Source organism: Bufo bufo, chromosome 7 (assembly GCF_905171765.1).
Source record: "Bufo bufo chromosome 7, aBufBuf1.1, whole genome shotgun sequence".
NCBI classification, from domain to species: domain Eukaryota; kingdom Metazoa; phylum Chordata; class Amphibia; order Anura; family Bufonidae; genus Bufo; species Bufo bufo.
Window position 1 is genome coordinate 68,788,958 of NC_053395.1, and position 21,105 is coordinate 68,810,062.

Below are 21,105 nucleotides of genomic sequence, written 5' to 3' on the forward strand. Positions count from 1 at the left end.
GATAACTTTTGTATTACAAAGGTAAACTTGGAGAAAGTTTTCAAAATTGTGATGTTGTAATTCTCTAGTACCACATTAGAGAACACAGCCCCAGAATAACCCAAGAGGAATACTTATGCTCTAAAAAATGCTTAACAGAATTTGATTAGTATTTTACGCCTCAGAGAAAGCCTAGTGCTCCATTAGTGGACCCATGGATGAATAGCTACAATAACCATTTCTCACTAGAGTTCTAAAGCACAATGCATAGTTAATAGCTTCTATTTTAAGGCAAAGCATTCAAGTGTTGAGCAAAGTATTAGAAAGAGTAAAAGATGAGGATGTCTAAACCCTACACCAAACGTTCCAAATTATAGACAATATTTCATTCATTATAAGGCATTCTGGGGACAAGGAGACAGGAGCTCCAAAGTAACCTCAACACTATAAAAATCTGAAACTTCTCCAGTTACTCAGTTGTAAAGAAAATATATAGAAGATTAATATAATCTTCACCAACTCTGGATGTTGTGCAATAAACAGATGCTGTTTATGCCACAATTATACCTATGTACAGAATATAATCATTTAGATCCTCGTCGCACTATGCTACTTAGTGCTGAAATTAGGGTTCCCACCCCATCATCAATGGATAAAAGAACTTCAGCAGAAGATTTTTGATGCAAATGGTAATGTCTTTTTATTTGTAAATGGCTGTAACACCAATTGCATCATAAACCTTGTGCTGAAGTTCTTTTATCTATATGTAAAGAATATGTCACCAATCTGCTGATAAGTAAACCCCTATGTCGAATCCAAGTCTAATTTTCAATTTCTGTGCTTTGCATAAACCCCTACATTGAACTTAAACTCAGATTAGATAAGCCCTATGTAGTTCCTTACGTTCTTAAATGCTATTCATTTCTGTGTATGGCAGGTTAGATGACTTGGTTATAGACAAACACTAGGAACAAATATCCTAGTGATACATTTATAAATCTATGTTTGGGTGGTCGTAGTCATAGATATATGTGTCTTTATGATGAAATAAAAATCTACATATACCATATGTCAGGGGTGGCCAACCCGCGGCTCGCGAGCCGCATGCGGCTCCTTCCAACTTCATTTGCGGCTCCTCCTCTCTGCAACGCTCTGTCTACAGATGCGGCTCGCAGGGGAGCGTATGCGGCTCGCAGGGGAGCGTGCCAGCTAATCAGAGGCGGATTATAATAGTCGGCAGCCTTTGGGGTCCAACGCAGCCCCAAACGCACCTCATTGGTCTGGTGTCACAAAGTGTTAACAGCAGGCCTACAGTGATGACGTCCTGACGCTTGAGGACGTTCTGCGCGGGACTTAATTATCACCGCCTCCTTGCTGTCATAAAGTACAGGAGCAAGAACAGAAGACCGAGGTGGCGGGAGGTGAACTTAAGGGTGAGCACATTGCTCACTGCACTGAACGCTCGCTGTGCAACTTCTGCAACCACAAGCTAGTTGCATGTCATCAGTGCTGCCTGCAGACTGCAGCTTGAAGTGTAAGCTATTTGAGGGGCAATGTGCAGCTGGTAGATAACCCAGTCACAGTGGTTGGGAGGGACATTTTGACAGTCAGCCATATTTGTATTTCTGCAGTTACATAACCATAACGACTTTGCAATGCAAAATGGCCACACAAATTCACTGTTTATGACTGTAATTGCCTCCAAATGATAATAACACTGCTGCACTCGCATATTATGCTGCAAAATAAAATAAAAACTTATGTGAAGTATTATATACCCCTGTTTTATTATCCTCCCAATAGTTACACTTAATTAGCATAATTATCCACTACTCTACCACCGTATGACTCGTTGGCGATATTGTCTTTTAAAACAGCAGACACCTGGCCAATTTGCCATTTTTTTATCTCTTCATCTGCCTAAGCCTCGTGCACATGGACGTTGCCCGGCTGTGGCCGTATTGAACTGGCTGTGTGCTCCCTGCATCACGGATGTGGACCCATTCGCTTTAATGGGTCCGCAATCCGGAGCTGCAGTGCTGAACGGAGGCACGGAACACGGAGTGCTTACGTGGTGTTTCTGTCCGTGCCTCCGCACCGCAAAAAAAAATAGAACATGTTCTATTTTTTTGCGGTGCTGACGGATCACGGATCCATTCAAGTTGAATGGGTCTTGATCCATCCTGGCCGCCGTACGGACGTTGCCTGTGCACTGGGGACAAAAAATTGCGGTCCCTAATTCACGGAACGGCCGCACAAAGGCCGTGTGCATGAGGCCTAAAAAACATAAATAAGAATGGGATGCACACCAAATTGACACGAAATTGGTATCAATAAAAGTTACAGTTCACCCCACAAAAATGAGCCCTCACACGTAACTATAGTTATGGTGGCCAGAATATAGTGATGAAAAGAATAAATTTATTTTTTCCAAAGCTTTTATTTTTTTAAAGTATTAAAACTAAAAAAAAACATACAAGCTTGGTGTCGCCATAATGAAAGTTAGTACGTACTGGCCCGCGCTCTGACCTGACCCTGTGCACGTCAGGTCACTGTGAACAGTCCTCAGAGCAGCGGCAGCAGAGGTACGGAGGATAAGCCTCCTACACAAGGAGAACAGTCCACAGTTTTTTATTGAACTACTGATCATGGGGGTCTTATCTGACATGGGGGAAGTATGAGCTCAGATAAGACCCCCAAATCCTCATCAGACCCACAAAATAAGCCCCACAGTACTCACATAAGACACCACAAATCAGACACCCCATGCTCATAACTCCCCCCATGTCAGATCATCTGAGCATGGGGGGTTTGTCTGAGCATTGTGGGTGATCAGAGCATGGAGGCGTCTGATTTGTGATGTCTCATCTGAGTATTAAAGGTCTAATTTTGGAGGTCTGATGAGGATTGGGTTTATTTTTTCATATTTTTCTCCTCTAAGACCTAGGTGTGTCTTACTTAGGATGAAAAATAGTTGGAGGAAACCAAACAAAACTAGGAATCCAAACAAAACTTCAGGTCACTGGAGAGATAATCTGAGCAGGTACAGAACTTCGCAAACACAAGCTAAATGCATTGAAACGCCACTAAGAACAACAGACTTACAAAACATTCAGAAACTGTCACTCTTGCATCCTATCAACTGGCATGGAATATCGCTTGCGCCAAAAAAACATACAATGAAGGGGAATTTGTGAAAAGTTGCCTTAGTGACGCCATTGCAATCTTGTCTCCAGAAGATGAACGTTTGAAACGAATGGTATCAGACCTTCAATTGTCACGACATACAGTCGAACACAGAATATCAGACATTAACAGTGCAGTTGAAACACAGCTGTACTCTGACCTTGAGAAATGCCAGTATTTCAGTATTGCACTGGATGAGTCTACTGATATACAAGACAAGCCGCAGTTGGCAATTTTTGTACGGTCTGTGTCAGACAACTGTACAATAAAAGAAGAGCTACTTGATATTGTCCCGTTAACAGACAGAACTCATGGCATCGATATGAAAGAGACCCTGATGACTGTAGTTGAAAAGGCAAATTTGCCATTATCAAAACTCACAGCCATAACCACAGATGGAGCACCGTCTATGATAGGATCTGTGAATGGCCTTGTCGGGCTAAGTAAATGTGATGACCGATTTCCACAGTTTTGGACATTTCATTGCATCATTCATCAGGAGCAGCTGGTGTCTAAAAAGCTAAATTTAGACCACGTCTTGATGCCTGTTCTAGAAATTGTCAATTTTATTCGCACTCATGCGCTTAATCACAGACAGTTCAGAAATCTCATTGTAGGCCTTGATGAGAACCTTCCCAGTGATTTGCCACTTCACTGCTCTGTAAGGTGGCTTTCAAGAGGTAAGGTGATATCTCATTTTTTTGAACTTTTGAGTCAGGTAACGTTGTTTCTGGAAGAAAAACACAAAGACTATCCTGTGCTCTCTGATTCCCAGTGGATTTTGGATCTGGCATTTCTGGTGGACATACTGCACCACCTGGATAGACTCAACCTTGCCCTCCAAGGGAAATTAAAGATGCTGCCCGATCTAGTGCAAACAGTTTTTTGCATTTATTAACAAGCTCAAGCTTTTTAAAACTAATCTGAGAAAGGGAGAATTCTCTGGGAATAAATATGTAACTGAATCAACATCTGGAGGAAACAAGGACAGTGCAAAACAAAGAGAAATGGGTGCAGAATCTTTCAGACCGGGTTCTCACAGAGCCTGAGATGGATGTAATTGCTAAAGGGTTGAATTTCGCAATCACACCAAGAACCATACTAATAGTTGATATTATTTCAGCCACTGAAGCCTCAATCCACAGCAACAAAGTACCACAGGGTGAGGCTGAACAACTTCGCCTTAAAGTGTCTGCAGCTCTGGCCAGTGCCAAACCACCTCCTTCAAACTTGACTAGAGAAGAAAGGAGGGCGGTTACATCCCTGAAGAAAGACACAAACATCACCATCCTGCCTGCGGATAAAGGAAGATGCACGGTTGTACTTAATACATCTGACTACGATGCCAAGGTGACCACACTCCCAGATGATAACAACACATATGAAGCCCTAAGACGAGACCCAACTAGTGGCTACAAGAAGAAGGTTATAGAACTACTACAACTAAAAAAGGACAAAATCGGGCCATGTATCATCGCCTCTACCCTGGAGAAGCCCCTCCATGTATTTATGGACTTCCTAAGATACATAAGGAGGGGACCCCTCTCAGGCCCATTGTCAGCAGCATCAACTCTGTGACCTACAATGTGGCAAAATACTTAGCCAGAATTCTAGCGCCCTTGGTTGGAAACACACAACATCAGATACAGAACTCTCAGGATTTCACCACCAAAATCCAGAACTTGGTATTGGGCACAGAAGAAACAATGGTCTCCTATGATGTTACATCCCTCTTCACCTGCATACCCACCACAGAGGCAATTGAAACAGTCAGGAAACAGTTGCTACTAGACAACACCTTAGGCTGCAGAACAGAACTTAGCCCAGACCAAGTGTGTGCCTTACTGGACCATTGTCTGAGTACCACCTACTTCAAGTATAAGGACAAGTTCTACAAGCAAAAACATGACTGTGCTATGGGATCGCCAGTCTCACCTATTGTAGCGAACCTGTATATGGAGGAAGTAGAAAGGAAAGCCCTGACCACTTTCAAGGGAATTACACTTAGTCATTGGTTCAGATATGTGGATGACACTTGGGTTAAAATTCATAAGCAAGAGTTACAGGCTTTCACCGACCACATCAACTCAGTGGATCATAACATCAATTTCACGCGGGAAGATATGCAGAACAACAAACTGGCATTTCTGGACTGTCTTATAACAGTGGAAGAGGGAAGGAAGCTAGGAATAGAGGTCTATCGAAAACCAACACACACAGACCAGTACCTGCTATTTGATTCCCACCATCCTCTAGACCACAAACTGGGAGTCATCCAGACTCTACACCACCGGGCAGAGAAAATCCCCACCAGCACAGAGGCCAAGGCGAAGGAATTCAAACACCTCAGAGGGGCACTTAAAACTTGAGGGTATCCAGATTGGGCCTTTGTCAAAACAGAAGGAAGGAGAAGAAAGAGCACCAAGACTACCAGTGAGGGCGTGAAGCATGACAGACGCAAGAATATGGTTATCCCATATGTAGCTGGGGTGTCTGAGAAACTCAAAAGGATTTTTAATAAACATCACATCCCTGTCTGCTTTAAACCCAGCAACACACTGAGGCAACAACTGGTTCACCCAAAACACCCAACGCCTAAACACAAGATGGACAACATTGTGTACGCAGCCCATTGCAATGAGGAATGCTCAGAACTTTATATCAGCGAAACAAAACAACAACTACATCAGCGTATGGCTCAGCATAGAAGAGCCAAAACCTCTGGTCAAGATTCAGCCGTGTACTTACATCTAAAAGAAACAGGTCACACCTTTGAAGACAGTCAAGTACATGTTTTGGATAAGGAGGCCGATTGGTATAAACGAGGTGTGAAGGAGGACATCTATGTAAAAATGGAGAAGCCAAGCTTGAATAGAGGCAGGGGGGTTAGACATCTATTGTCTGCCACATACAATGCTGTCTTGACACCTTTTTCTGGGAGGTCATTATCACCTACTGACTCCAATTAGGATAATGGAATCAACACCTTTGACCCCATGCTGGGTATAATGACCTCTGACCCCATGCTGGGTATAATTACCAGATGTTGATTCAGTTACATATTTATTCCCAGAGAAGTCTTGTACAGTCACTCAGAATTGAGAAAGCTCGTTGGAAGAACGAGTGAAACGTTTTCAAGAAATCTACAGTAAGTCCAGTTGCCTTGATTTATTCTTTACAGATAATAAATGTGAAGTTAAGTGCTGCCCTTCACTGTAATGCCGTAGCCATGTTGGTTACTGGCATTACAGTGATTGGCTGGCCAGAACGCGTCATTGTGTGTTATATAGCACCCGATGACATGTGTTCGGCTCAGTGTTAATCAGGGAGAGCTGTGCTGAAGAAAGGAAACAGTGTAGGGAGTGAAAACATATATTTTTTTATTTGAAAAACTTGTCAGAGACCCAAAAGTCCTTTTAAGGACTATTGTGTGTGGCAGCAGCAATATATATTTTTAGCACAACCTGCGCTAAATTGCTAAAACTTTACAGACCCAAAAGTCCTTTTCAGGACTATTGTGTGTGGCAGCAATATCTATTTTTAGCGCATCCTGCGCTAAATAGCGTGCAATAGTTAGGCCGCTGCAGACAGCGACATTATCTGCACTACATCTCCTGTGTAACGTGTGTGCATCCAAAAAATACAATATCTGTCACATCCAGTGTACTTTTCCCGTAGACTGTGTCTGCTGCGGACAGTGACATTAGCTGCGCTACATCTCCTGTGTAACGTGTGCACATCCAAAAAATATCAGTGACATCCAGTGTACTTTTTCCGTAGATGGTGTCCACTGCGGACAGTGACATTACCTGGGGTACATCTCCTGTGTAACGTTTCCACATCTCAAATACCTGTGACATTCCCTGTAATTTTATATTAACTGCTGGTGACAGCATTGACATTATCTGAGGTATTTCTCCTGTGTAACGTTTCCACATCCAAAATACCTATGACATTCCCTGTAATTTTTTATTAGCCGCTGGTGACATCAGCAACATTATCTGCGGTTTTTCTCCTGTGTAATGTTTCCACATCCTAAATACCTGTGACATTCCCTGTAATTTTTTCTTAGCCGCTGGTGACAGCATTACATTATCTGCGGTATATCTCCTGCGTGACGTTTCAAAATTCCAAATACCTGTGACATTACCTATAATTTTTTATTAGCGACATTATCTGAGGTATTTCTTATGTGTAACGTTTCCACATCCCAAATACGTGTGACAATCCCTGTAATTTTATATTAGCCGCTGGTGACATCAGCGACATTATCTGCAGTATTTCTCCTGTGTAACGTTTCCACATCCCAAATACCAGTGACATTCCCTGTAATTTTTTATTAGCCGCTGGTGACATCAGCGACATTATCTGCGGTATTTATCCTGTGTAACATTTCCACATCCCAAATACCCGTGACATTGCCTGCAATTTTATATTAGCCGCTGGTGACATCAGTGACATTATCTGCGGTATTTCTCCTGTGTAACTGTGACGAACTGAACCGTCACTGGGGCTGCTGGAGAAGCCTGGGGGCCAGCCTCCTTCCTACGGACTATGGACCCAGAACTATGGAGACCCCCTCAGACCTTTTGGGGTTAACTCTGCACTGAGACTCCTACTGATTGTGTTAGTAATGGGATTAAGATAGCTGACTCTAGGAGCAGACGACTCCTAGATGAGTAGATCACCCTATGATACACTCAGGAGATAATCCCATCACATGTATCTCTCCCTATTCATTCATTATGGAGGGGGTGAAAATGTCTGTTTGTATGTTATTCATGGTTGATTGATTTATGTTGTTAGACTTCTTGAACTGTATATGTACTGAGTTGATCTTCAATAAAGTGAGTTCCTGTTTTACCCTCAACATAGAGTGTCATCTCATGTGTGGGGGAACAGCTACTTACTCTGGGGATTGCTATCGGTATTATACTCCCCTGCGAATACAACACAGTTCTACCCACTGGAAGTTGGATCCTGGTCTTGGGCCCAGGGTAGGTGGAAGACAGCGAGACCTCAACCAAGCTGCGGCAGTCCGTGGGGTCGGCAGTGATTACGGTGTCAAGTGGAGTGCTTGGAGCCCTTAGGAAGCACTAGGAGCATCCATCGATGGAGGTACCCAGTTGGGTTGCCAGGAGATCCGTTACATGGCGTCCTAGTGTGAGGAGAAGCAGCTCAGAGACTCCGTTCGTGGAGTATATTGAGGGCAACGCTAGTAACCGTACAGCGCCCCTGGCTACAGCAGGATGGAATTGTCTAGTCTTTGGACAGCGTTCCACTATGAGGAGGAGGATGACCTAGACTGGAGGGATGCAGTCTGGAAGGGCGTCTGGCACGAGACCCTGGAAGACGTACAGCGTCGGCGGGGTGAGAGTCTCCCCAGTGAGGAGCAGCGGTTGCAGATTCGAGTGGCCCTGTGAATGCCCCTTCTGGGAGAGCAGCCCCTGGATGAGTGGGTGACAGAACTCAAGAACCTGGTTTGGAGGAAGCTTTGGCTAGACGACACCTATCAGGCACTCTGGTGGTATGTGATTCGGCACTCCCCCTGGATGGCTGAGCACGACAGACCCGAGGGTGAGGATCATGATGGCCTTGGCCTGTTTGAGGCCTTCCCAGAACCTGAGTTCGGAGATGCTGGAGAGTCCCGGTTCTGGGATATCCATGACTACAGGGAGGCTATGCATGATTGGGCTACAGCGAGAGAGGTGAGACAAGACCTGGCATCTCTAGTGACAATGGAGTGGGAGCTGGAGCAGGATTACTAATACTTCTTCAGCTCAATTCAGCCCCAATATACACTGCCAGAGAGCTGGGTGGCAGTCCCAGATCTACAACGCTACAGCTGGGAAGACCCGACTGAAGTATCCCCTGCTTCAGTACCAGCTACGGAGGTAGGGGACCTCATAGACTGGTCCTGGGGGAAACCCCATATGTCAGGTGGAGATGGAACCGAGATCTCTCCACCGGCCCTACAGGGATGCTGGGTGGTCGGCCCAGATCCCCAACGGCAGCCGGAGTTTCAGGAAGTAGGGACAGTCGGTCCTGCTCCCCAGCGGCAGTATGTTTGCAGGGAGAGAAGAGCATCGTCTCCATTCCCCAACGGCAGTGTACCTTGAAGGGGGAGGAGACAACCAGTCTCTCTCCCCAACCTCAGAGGGACAGCACCCCTAACTCCGATGGTGCAGATGGAACCGCGGTCTCTGCACCAGACCTACAGGGATGCTGGACAGCCGGTACAGATCCCCACCAACCCCACATGAATGCCAGGAGGAGGATTTAAGCAATCCCTCCCCTCCACAGCCGATCCGCAACAAGGTCCTGGGGGTAGTATTGCCTGACCCCATCCCAGCGGAAGAGCTGGCATCTGGGCAGAGCACAGTCGGCCTCTGCCCTCCCCTATCCTCTTGTCCAGATGCTGACTCCCCACAGGCTACCCCAGTGGAAGAGCTGGCATCTGGGCAGAGCGCAGTTCGCCTCTGCCCTCCCTTATCCTCTTGTCCAGAGGCTGACTCCCCACCAGCTACCCCAGCAGAAGAGCTGGCATCTGGGCAGAGCACAATTGGCCTCTGCCCTCCCCTATCCTCTTGTCAAGAGGCTGACTCCCCACAGGCTACCCCAGCGGAAGAGCTGGCATCTGGGCAGAGCACAGTCAGCCTCTGCCCTCCTCTATCCTCTTGTCCAGAGGCTGACTCCCCACAGGCTACCCCAGCAGAAGAGCTGGCATCTGGGCAGAACACAGTTGGTCTCTGCCCTCCCCTATCATCTTGTCTAGAGGCTGACTCCCCATAGGCTACCCCAGTGGAAGAGCTGGCATCTGGGCAGAGCACAGTTGGCCTCTGCCCACCAAGTACCCACAGCTCCATGCTAGAGTACAACAATGAAGCATGGAGTAGCAGACGCCCACTCAACAGCTGGGGACATACAGAACAGAGCCAGGCCCCAGAGTTCAACAGGACCAGAGTTTGTTTATGGGTGGGCTACTCGACTAACTCAGGCACCGACCGACAGGAGGTCAGGTACCTGGTTAGTCTGCTGTTGGGAGGGGAAAAATGTGACCAACTGAACCATCACTGGGGCTGCTGGAGAAGCCTGGGGCCAGCCTCCTTCCTATGGACTATGGACCCAGAACTATGGAGACCCCCTCAGACCTTTTGGGGTTAACTCTGCACTGAGACTCCCACTGATTGTGTTAGTGATGGGATTAAGATAGCTGACTCTAGGAGCAGCCGACTCCTAGATGAGTAGCTAGATAACCCTATGATAACCCTATGATACACTCAGGAGATAATCCCATCACATGTGTCTCCTCTCTCCCTATTCATTCATTATGGAGGGGGTGAAGATGTCTGTTTGCATGTTGTTCATGGTTTATTGATTTATGTTGTTAGACTTCTTGAACTGTATATATACTGAGTTGATCTTCAATAAAGTGAGTTCCGGTTTTACCCTCAACATAGAGTGTCATCTCATGTGTGGGGGAACAGCTATAGATACTCTGGGGATTGCTATCGGTATCTATCCACTGGAAGTTGGACCCTGGTCTTGGGCCCAGGGTGGGTGGAAGACGGCAAGACCTCAAACAAGCTGCAGCGGTTCGTGGGGTCGGTAGTGATTACGGTGTCAAGTGAAGTGCTTGGAGCTCTCAGGAAGCACTAGGAGCATCCATCAACGGAGGTACCCAGTCGGGGTGCCAGGAGATCCGTTACAGTAACGTTTCCACATCCCAAATACCTGTGACAATCCCTGTATTTTTTTATTAGCCGCTGGTGACATCAGCGACATTATCTGCTGTAACCAGTGTTTGTTTATGGGTGGGCTACTCGACTAACTCAGGCACCGACCGACAGGAGGTCAGGTACCTGGTTAGTCTGCTGTTGGAGGGGAAAAATGTGACCAACTGAACCATCACTGGGGCTGCTGGAGAAGCCTGGGGCCAGCCTCCTTCCTATGGACTATGGACCCAGAACTATGGAGACCCCTCAGACCTTTTGGGGTTAACTCTGCACTGAGACTCCCACTGATTGTGTTAGTGATGGGATTAAGATAGCTGACTCTAGGAGCAGCCGACTCCTAGATCAGTAGCTAGATAACCCTATGATAACCCTATGATACACTCAGGAGATAATCCCATCACATGTGTCTCCTCTCTCCCTATTCATTCATTATGGAGGGGGTGAAGATGTCTGTTTGCATGTTGTTCATGGTTTATTGATTTATGTTGTTAGACTTCTTGAACTGTATATATACTGAGTTGATCTTCAATAAAGTGAGTTCCGGTTTTACCCTTAACATAGAGTGTCATCTCATGTGTGGGGGAACAGCTATATGTACTCTGGGGATTGCTATCGGTATCTATCCACTGGAAGTTGGACCCTGGTCTTGGGCCCAGGGTGGGTGGAAGACGGCAAGACCTCAAACAAGCTGCAGCGGTTCGTGGGGTCGGTAGTGATTACGGTGTCAAGTGAAGTGCTTGGAGCCCTCAGGAAGCACTAGGAGCATCCATCAACGGAGGTACCCAGTCGGGGTGCCAGGAGATCCGTTACAGTAACGTTTCCACATCCCAAATACCTGTGACAATCCCTGTATTTTTTTATTAGCCGCTGGTGACATCAGCGACATTATCTGCTGTATTTCTCCTGTGTAACATTTCCACATCCCAAATACCTGTGACATTGTCTGTATTATTTTATTATTCGCTGCTGACATCAGCAACATAATCTGCTGTATATCTCCTGTGTGACGTTTCCACATCCCAAATATATTTTTTTGCGCATACACTTACAAATCCTACGCTACTGTACGTGTGACATACTTTCAAGCATATATAACATTTAATATGAAGAAGGCGAGCATTAAAGGGATTCTGTCACCAGGTTTCACCCCTATCAGCTAAACATATGCTGATGTTCAGGGCCTCATCACGATTCCTAATGTGGCCTTATAAATGTGATCTGTAGCCTCATTTTGCAAAAAAACTGCTTTTACTAACCTGTCACTCAAAGAAATAAGGTCCCTAAGGGGATGTCAAGCGATGCAAGGTGCCAGCCGCACCCACCGCCGTTCGTGCCCAGCGCTGCCTTTCCAGACTTCTGCGCCACCTCCTAATCCTCTGTGCCTCGTGATGAGGCCCTGAACATCAGCATATGTTTAGCTGACAGGGGTGAAACCTGGTGACAGAATCCCTTTAAGGGACAGGGAAGTGGCCGTGTTGTTGATGGTGCACGCAGAGGCCGTGGCCCTGGGCGCGTTCAAACTGTGCCTGCTGCCAGAGCACAAGAAAAACAATCATCCACGATACGTAGCTTCATGTCTTAGTTTGAAGGGCGGCGCAGGACAATGCTTTTGAAGTCAGACCAGTGCGACCAGGTGGTCGGTTGGATTGCAGCAGATAATGCTTGCAGTCGGTTAAGCACCACACTGTCTTCCATCAAGTCCAGTCTCAGTAGCCAAGAGTCTGGTCAACACAATCCTCACCCTGATCCTCCTTCTTCCCACCATGGAGAGTCTTGCCAAACAAGTGATCCCATACTCGGATATTCTGAGGAGCTCTTTTCAGCGCCATTCCTTCATTTGGGCTTCTCAACAAGCCCATATGAAGAGAGACATGAGATCTTGTGCCCTGATTCCCAAACTCTTGAGCATCCACAGTTACAAGAAGATGACGGTGGGGAACGGCAATTAGTGTTTCACGAGGTGGATGATGATTATGAGACACAGTTGCCAATAAGTAATTGGCAATTAGTGTCTCAAGAGGCTGATGATGCGGATGAGACACAGTTGTCAATAACTGAGGCTGTGGTTAGGTCAACAAGTAAGGAGGATGAGCAGTGTGAGGAAGTGGAAGAGGAGGTGGTGGACGATGAAATAACTGGAAGAGGCAGTGGGGTCGCAAAAGGGAGAAGGCGGGCCACACCAAACAGGCCCGCAACTGTTCCCCTGAGCACACCCTGCGGAAATCTCCCTTGCCAAGGGGTAGGTGTTCCGCAGTCTGGCGTTTTTTTTGAGGAAAGTGCAGACGACAAAAAAAATTAAATTTGCAACCTGTGCCATACAAAAATGAGCAGGGGCGTGAACACTAGCAACCTCACCACCACCAGCATGATCCGCAACATGGCATCAAAGCATGGTAATAGGTGGGCCGAACGCCTGGGTCCACAATCTGTGTCTGCAGGTCACAATACTGCCTCCTCTTCTCCTGTGTTACGTGCTGGCCAATCACCTGTCGAAGGCGCAGTCCCGGATGCCTCCCGCCCTACACCTGGACCTTCGCAAGCACCATCAGAGACCACATCCATTTCCATGTCCCAGCGCAGCGTACAAATGTCCTTACCCCAGGCATTTGAACGCAAGCGCAAATACCCAGCCACCCACCCACAGGCCATAGCACTAAATGAGCAACTTTCCAAATTACTGTCCCTTGAAATGTTGCTATTTAGGCTTGTGGACACTAAGGCCTTCCGCAGCCTGATGTCGGCGGTCATCCCTCATTACGCAGTCCCCAGCCGCCACTATTTTTCACAGTGTGCCATGCCCGCCTTACACCAGCATGTGTCCTGTAACATCACCCGTGCCCTGACCAACGCAGTTACTAGGAATGTCCACTTAACCACTGACACATGGACAAGTGCTTTCAGCCAGGGATGCTACATTTCCCTGACGGCACACTGGGTGAACATCGTGGAGGATTGCGGGCCCCAATTCCATCAGGGTTTCCGCCACCACCTACGTTAGTGGCTCCAACCCCCACTTCTTCTCCTCCTCCGCCTCCTCCTCCAGTTCCACCTCAGAATTATCCTCTTGCAGCACCAGTCAGCCATCAGTCGGTAGCTGGAAGCAGTGTAGCACTGCGGTGGGGAAGCATCAGCAGGCCGTGCTTAAGCTGATCTGCTTAGGTGACAAACAGCACACTGCCGCAGAGCTATGGCAGGGGATAAGAGACCAGACTGAGCTGTGGCTCTCGCACTCAACCTAGAACTAGACATGGTTGTGTCTGATAAAGGCCGTAACTTGGTGGCGGCTTTGGAGCTCGGGAAGCTCACACACATCCCATGCCTAGCCCACGTCTTCAAATTAGTGGTTTCTCAAAACCTACCCCAATTTGCCTGAGCTACTGGTGAAGGTGCTCCGCATGTGTGACCATTTCCGCAAGTCATCGACAGCTTCCGCCGGTCTGTCAATGTTGCAGCAGCGCATATAATTGCCAGCTCACCGACTGTTGTGCGACGTGAGCATGTGCTGGAACTCGACGTTCCACATGTTGGCCAGGCTTTGTGAGCAGCAGAGGGCCGTAGTGAAATACCAGCTGCAACATGGTCATCGCCTTTCCAGTCAGCTTACACTATTCACAAGCAAGGAGTGGGCATGAATGTCTGACCTCTGTGAGGTTTTAAGTAATTTTGAGGAATCAACACAGATGCTGAGCGGCGATAACACTATTATCAGCGTAACCATCCCACTTTTGTGTCTACTCAAACGCTCGCTGCTCACAATTAAGGCCGACGCTTTCCATGTGGAAGAGGTGGAAATGGGGGAAGACATTACACAGGGTGATAGCCAGACCACCCTCAGTTCGTCTTCTCAGCGCAAATTGGCTGATGATGAGGAGGAGGAGGAGGAGCAGGAGACAGTTGCCTCCGCTACAGTGGGTAGTACCCATGGAAGTTAAATTCCATCTGTTCAGCATGGATGGGCAGCAGAGGAGGAAGAGGATGAGGAGATTGACAGTCATCCTCCTGATGACGACAGAGAAGTCTTGCCTGTTGGGACTCTGGCACACATGGCTGACTTTATGTTAGGCTGCCTTTCCCGTGACCCACGCCTTTTACGCATTTTGGACTACACCGATTACTGGTTGTTCACCCTTCTCGACTCCCGTTACAAAGAGAACTTCTCATCTCTCATTCTTGTGGTGGAGAGGACGAGCAAAATAGTGCAATACCAGAAGGTCTTTGTGGAAAAATTGCTCCAAAAATTTCCAGCTGACAACGCTGGCGGCAGAGTACGTAGTTCCTTGGGCAACCAAGGAGGGGAGACGAGGGGAATACACAGCAGTTCCAACAGAGGCAGGGCAACACTCTCCAAGGCCTGGGACAGTTTCATGACACCACGCCAGCACCCTCACCCTGATGCGTTGCCTAGTGTCACAAGGAGGGAAAAGTTTTGAAAGATGGTGAAGGAGTACGTAGCAGACCGTGTCAGCGTCTTCAGTGATCCCACTGTGCCTTACAATAATTGGGTGTCAAAGCTGGACACGTGGCACGAACTGGCGCTCTACGCCTTGGAGGTGCTGGCCTGCCCTGCCGCAAGCGTTTTGTCAGAGTTGGTATTTAGTGCTGCTGGGGGCATAATAATTGAAAAGCACATCCGCCTGTCAACTGAAAATGCTGACAGGTTGACTCTTAAATAAAATGAACAAGGACTGGATTGCCCCTGACTTCTCTACTCCATCAGAGGAAAGAGGTTGAACATTAAGGGACTTTAAATGTGGCTTTTATAGTGTATTGAATACACTGTATTCCCATGCACCCCTTCCACCACAAAAAAGGGTATATGGTTCAATATTCCTTTTCTACTCCTCCTCCTCTTCCATCATATCAACATACTTATTAGTCTGTGCTCGCTCCTAATGTTGTAGAGGGTCAGCTACCTGAAGGCTCTCGCATATAATGTTTTAGAGGGTCAGCTCACCAGCAGACCCTCACCTACAATCTTTTAGAGAGTCAGCTTACCTGCAGGCCCTCACATATAATGTTTTAAAGGGGTCAGCTCACCAGCAGCCCCTCACCTACAATCTTTTAGAGGGTCAGCTCAACTGCAGGCCCTCGCATATAATGTTTTAGAGGGTCAGCTCACCAGCAGGCCCTCACCTACAATCTTTTAGAGGGTCAGCTTACCTGAAGGTCCTCATCTACAATCTTTTAGAGGGCCAGCTCACCTGCAGGACCTCGCATGTAATGTTTTAGAGGGTCAGCTCACCAGCAGACCCTCGCTTACAATCTTTTAGAAGGTCAGCTCACCTGCAGGACCTTGCATATAATGTTTGAGGGTCAGCTCACCAGCAGGCCCTCACCTACAATTTTTTAGAGGGTCAGCTCACCAGCAGGCCCTCAACCATAATGTTTTACAGGGTGAGCTCACCAGAAGGCCCTCACCAATATTTTTTTCAATGGTTAGCTAAGCGGCAGGCAATTGCCCATAATTTTTCAATGGTCAGCTCAGCAGCAGGCACTCGCCCCTAATGTTTTAGAGAGTCAGCTCTGCAGCAGACTCTCACCACTAATGTTTTAGATGGTCAGCTCAGCAGCAGGCCCTTGCCTGTAATGTTTTAGAGGGTCACCAGCAGGCCTTTGCTCCCAATGTTTTTGAGGGTCACCAGCAGGCCATCAATCATAATTTTTCAAGGGTGTATGATGCCCTTCTTTATGTGTAATAAAGGGTCTATTGGATTGCCGGTTCCTTATAATTTTTGGAAGCCCTTTCACTTAGTGCATAGGCTTCATGAGTGTAGGAGTCCCACTACCTGAACAATTGTACCACAATGTGAATGAGGCCCTCCTTTATGTGATATACAGGTTGTATCGGAGTGGCTCTTCCTTGTAATTTTTGGCAGCACTTGCACTTTATATACAAGTAAATATACAGGAAAGAATGTTTCCTAACAATTTTTTGTCTTAAATCGGTTTTATCTTTTGTTTTGTGCGTATTATTGTCAGTTTGTAAAAATGGCGTACTACTCGGACAACATCGTAGTGATGAGCGGCAGGGGTCATATTCGAATTCACGATATTTTGCGAATATTTCGTAGAATATTCGTCAAATATTTACAAATTCGAATATTCGTTAGGAGTAGTGTTGATTGCGAGTTTTCCTAATACGAATTATTGTAACGAGAATTTTCATGATGCGAATTTTCGTAATGAGAGTCAATAAGATCGTGAAAACTCAAATCCGATGGAATATTCTAACCCCCAGGCATTCCCATGGTGATGGGGATGCTTGTTGGGTATGCCAAAGTGGAACAACTGTACAGATTTTTTTTAAAAAGACGAATATTCTAGAAAAGTAATATATTTGTTTTTTACAATATTCGTAATATTCAAAAACAATAATATATAGCAATATAGCGAATATTCGGAAAAAAAAATTAATATAGAGCAATTTAGCTAATATAGTGCTATAATCTTCTTTGTCTAATAGTTGTAATTTTTTTCTCATCTGAAGTTCAGATTGGAAAAAAATTACAACTATAAAAAAAAAAAGATTATAGCACTATATTAGCTAAATTGTTCTACTTTAGTTTTTTTTTTTCGAATATTCGCTATATTGCTATGTATTCTTGTTTTAGAATATTACAAATATTCGAAAAACGAATATATAGCACTATATTCTAAATATTCACGAATTCTCAAAGTGCCGATATTCGAGATAAAAATTAGCAATTCGAATATTCGTGATCAACACTACAACATCGTTCCCAGCAGCGACCTGGGAGTCTAAGATGCATCGAGACATCCTCCCCATGCTGTTTCCGAACCATTTCGGTGGTGTTTCCATCAATTTCTGACCTTTTCCAATGAAGCAGACACCCTCCCCTCTTCAGAGCAGGGGGTGCCTTGTTTAATGCTCGGGTCCTCCCATTGACTTCCATTCTGCTCAGGTGCTCGGTAGAGCACCCGAGCATCCTGAGGTGTTCAACCCGAGCACCAGAGCACTTTGGTGCTTAACCAACACTAAATATCCTGAATCCAGCATGGCACTGAGAAACTCAGAATGTCCAGTAAAAAAGGGTTACATGGGGCAGCACTGAGAAGCAAGAATGGCTTCAAGTAAACAATCCTACAAACCCAATCTGCATACACTTGAACTGTTTGAAGATAAAGATATTAATAAATTGACCTATGAATTTTCTGGTTAAGCTTTTGATGATGCTATGGCAGAACAACATAAATTCAAAGAAGCTGCTGTAATTGAAACGAATCATGACAAAGTGGTGTAGCGGGATTAGCTCACGGGACCGCCGTCTCCTGGGATAGACGGGCGCTATAGGCACATAAAACACAGTCCAGTCCAAGCAAGTATGGTGCAACTGGCCTCAGCCAGTTTTATTGACTTTTGCAGAAAAAGAATTAAACAAAACAGTTCAAAACAAATGAAATACCTGGCCGTCTGGCCACTACTTCTAGACAGGTAGTAGTCCCTAACTACATGAAACTGAGCCTTGTGCCCAGCTCCATCAACAAAACACACTGTTGTTTTTACTCACACATAAGGGTTCTTCCCAGGAGCAGAGAGATCAGCTAGTGAGCTGTTTGCCCTTTTATAGCACACTCAGGTTCCAAGGTGATTAGCCACAGTTACACTGAATACCTGGAGTGGCTAATTGGAGCAGGGACCCACCCAACTCTCCCTGCTCCAAGCAGCCAGGCCCTTCTAACCAGGTTTTTAACAAAACCCTTGCAAAGAGAAAACCTAGTTTTCCTTGCTGTCAATTCCCTGGCTGCTTTTTAGAACGTATAGGACAGGAACCTAGGTGAAATGTAGACTCCTTCCACCACTTTCCCCCTGGTCCTGTCACATATCCTCCCCCCCTGTTTCGACCTTGGGGTAGGAACACTCTGTGCCCTTAAACAGTACATCCTGGACAGGGCATCTGCGTTTCCAAGCTGACGCCCGGGCCTATGTTCAACTGTAAAACTATAATCTTGAAGAGACATGAACCATCGGGTCACTCGCCTGTTTTTCTCACGGTTTTGGCACATCCATTTAAGGGGGGCATGGTCAGTTACCAGTTTGAATGTTCTCCCTACCAAATAATACCTGAGAGCTTCTATGGCCCACTTTACTGCCAAACACTCCTTTTCTACAATGGAGTATTTCTTTTCATGTTCATTTAACTTTTTACTCAGGTATACTACAGGATGCTCTTCCCCAGCCCTTACTTGCGACAACACAGCCCCTATACCAACATCCGAGGCATCTGTTTGCACAATGAACTCCTTTTTAAAATCTGGTGTGACTAACACTGGGTGGGCACATAGAGCCTGCTTCAGGTTCTGAAAGGCCTGTTCCGCTTCCGTGGTCCATTTGACCATGGTTGAATCCTTCCCTTTTGTAAGGTCTGTTAAAGGGCTCGCAATGCTGGCAAAATTTTCAATAAAACGCCTATAATAACCAGTTAAACCTAGGAATGCTCTGACTTGTTTTTTGTTCAAAGGCCTTGGCCAGCTCTGGATGGCTTCCACTTTGTTTATTTGAGGTTTTATAACTCCTCGCCCAATCATGTAGCCCAAGTACTTTGCCTCTTCTTGCCCAATGGCACATTTTTTTGGATTCGCTGTTAACCCTGCTTCCCTAATAGAATTCAGGACGGCTTCTACCCTGGGTAGATGACTTTCCCAATCCGTGCTATGGATTATCACATCATCTAAATAGGCAGCTGCGTATCTACGATGTGGTCTTAAAATTTTGTCCATCATCCTCTGAAATGTGGCCGGGGCCCCATGCAAACCAAAGGGAAGGACTACATACTGAAAATGGCCATCAGGGACACTAAAAGCAGTTTTTTCTTTGGCCCCCTCAGTCAACGGTACTTGCCAGTAACCTTTTGTAAGATCTAATGTGGTAAAGAACCTAGCATTACCAAGCCTATCAATCAGCTCATCCACTCGAGGCATTGGGTAAGCATCAAACTTTGAGACAGTGTTCAGTTTCCTGAAGTCATTACAGAAACGTATGGTGCCATCAGGTTTGGGAACCAAGACTATAGGACTAGACCAGTCACTATGGGACTCCTCTATAACCCCTAACTGAAGCATTGTTTGGACTTCTTGGGAGACAGCTTTACGTCTAGCCTCAGGTATTCTATAAGGCTTTTGGTTGACTCTGACCCCTGGTTCGGTTACAATATCATGTTCAATTATATCTGTTCGACCAGGTAGCTCAGAAAATACATCTTTATTTTTTATTACAAACTCCTTTGCCTCTTGGGTTTGAGATCCTGACAAAGTGTCTGCAATTTTTACCTCTGGTATCTCAAAGCTACATTCCTTTTTCCCACTGCTGTAAGCTGCTAACACCTCTCGGTCCTTCCAGGGTTTGATTAGGTTCACATGATAAATTTGGTAGGGCTTACGTCTACCTGGTTGGTGAACCCGGTAATTCACCTCTCCGACCTTCTCAACTATTTCATAAGGTCCTTGCCATTTGGCCAAAAATTTACTTTCTACTGTGGGGACAAGGATTAATACCCTATCCCCAGGGTTGAAGTTTCTTACTTTAGCCGACCTGTTGTAAACCCGGGACTGACTCTCCTGGGCCTGCAGCAAGTGTTCTTTTACAATGGGCATTACTTTTCCAATTCTTTCCTGCATTTGGGACAAGTGTTCAATCACACTTTTGTAGGGTGTAGCCTCACTCTCCCAGGTCTCTTTGGCAATATCCAAAAGACCCCGAGGGTGCCGACCATACACTAGCTCGAACGGAGAAAATCCGGTAGATGCTTGAGGCACCTCCCGTACAGAAAACATAAGATATGGTAAAAGACAATCCCAGTCTTTCCCATCCTGTGCCACCACTTTTCTGAGCATCCCTTTTAAGGTTTTGTTGAACCTTTCAACTAATCCATCCGTTTGGGGATGATAAACTGAGGTACGCAAGTGAGTTATTTTCAACAGTTTACACAACTCTTTTGTAACCTTTGACATAAAGGGCGTCCCCTGGTCAGTGAGTACTTCTTTAGGTATGCCCACTCTAGTAAACATCTGGAACAACTCCTTGGCTATCACTTTTGCAGAGGTTTTCCTTAGAGGTATTGCTTCAGGATAGCGGGTAGCATAATCAAGGACAACCAAAATGTATTGGTGACCTCTGGCAGACTTAACAAGAGGTCCCACCAAATCCATTGCAATCCTCTCAAAGAGAGTTTCAATAATCGGGAGT

The 21,105-nt window shown here is 46.1% G+C and overlaps 1 pseudogene; it reads left to right on the forward strand.

The window, feature by feature from the left end:
- LOC121008759 overlaps positions 1-18,134 on the forward strand; it is a 35,220-nt pseudogene extending 17,086 nt beyond the window's left edge.
- The last annotated feature ends 2,971 nt before the right edge of the window (positions 18,135-21,105 follow it).